This window comes from Otolemur garnettii, unplaced genomic scaffold (assembly GCF_000181295.1).
Source record: "Otolemur garnettii isolate 467f Iridium unplaced genomic scaffold, OtoGar3 scaffold00005, whole genome shotgun sequence".
In the NCBI taxonomy this organism is placed as follows: domain Eukaryota; kingdom Metazoa; phylum Chordata; class Mammalia; order Primates; family Galagidae; genus Otolemur; species Otolemur garnettii.
Genome location: NW_003852400.1, coordinates 17,673,743 through 17,674,998, shown reverse-complemented (window position 1 = coordinate 17,674,998; position 1,256 = coordinate 17,673,743). Strand labels below are relative to the sequence as shown.

At 34.5% G+C, this 1,256-nt stretch overlaps 1 non-coding gene across 1 annotated transcript; it reads right to left on the bottom strand.

Moving 5' to 3' along the window:
* Positions 1–772: 772 nt before the first annotated feature.
* On the bottom strand, positions 773–879 carry LOC111722054. The gene has a single exon (XR_002771001.1). It is a non-coding gene; the product is annotated as a U6 spliceosomal RNA (small nuclear RNA).
* Positions 880–1,256: the final 377 nt, after the last annotated feature.

Here is a 1,256-nt window from a genome sequence, read left to right as displayed (position 1 = left end):
CTCATTCTATGAAGCCAGTATCACTTTAATACCACATCCAGGAAAGGAATAAAGAAAACTACAAACTAATTGAACATATATGCAAGAGTTCTCAAGAAAATGCTAACAAACTAAATTCAACAGCACATTAGAAACATACTTCATCATGATCATGTGGATTTCATCCCAGAGATGCAAGGATGGTTTAGCATAAACAAATCAATAAATGTGTTTCAAAAACAGCAAAAACAAAGACCACATGATCATCTCAATAGATGTAGAAGCATTCAATAAAATACACAGCCTTTTCATAAGAAAACACCCTCAACAAGGTAGGCCTAGGGAGAACATACCTCAACATGATAAAAGCCATATATGAGAAACCCACAGTCAATATCATACAGAATGGGGAAAAGTTGAAAGCATCTCCCCTAAGAATGGGAACAAGACCTGGATGCCCACCATCATCACTTCTATTCAACATAGTACTGGAAGTCCTATCCAGAGCAATTTGGCAAGAGAAAAAATAAAGGATCTTTAAATTGAGAAAGAACAAGTCCAACTATCCTTGTTTTCTTATATCTAGAAAACCTTAAAATGCCACAAAAAGACTCCTAGAACTGATGAATTTAGCAAACATTTCAGGTTACAAACCCAATGTACACAAGTCAGTAGCATTTCTATACACTAATAACAGCCAAACTAAGAATCAAATAAAAAAACTCAATACCATTTACAATAGGTGCAAAGAAAATAAAATCCCTAATATTCTTTTTTTTTTTTTTGCTTGTACAAAAATATGGAATGCTTCACGAATTTGCATGTCATCCTTGCGCAGGGGCCATGCTAAGCTTCTCTGTATCGTTCCAATTTTAGTATATGTGCTGATGAAGCAAGCACCTACCTCAGAATATTCTTAACCAAGGAGGTGACAGATCTCTACAAGGAGAACTATAAAACACTGATGATAAAAATCATAGATGTTCATTTCTGTGATGATTAAGGATAATGAGCATTTTTTCATATTAAGATTAGCCCACATCACAAAATCCCAAAATCAGAGATGTTGGCATGGATATGGAGAAAAAGGAACACTTCTATACTGTTGGTGGGAATGCAAACTAATATGTTCCCTTTGGAAAGATGTTTGGAGAACACTTAGGGATCTAAAAATAGACCTGCCATTCGATCCTACAATTCCTCTAATAGGTATGTATCCAGAAGACTAAAAAAATCACATTATAACAAAGATATTTGTATCAGAATGTTTATTGCAG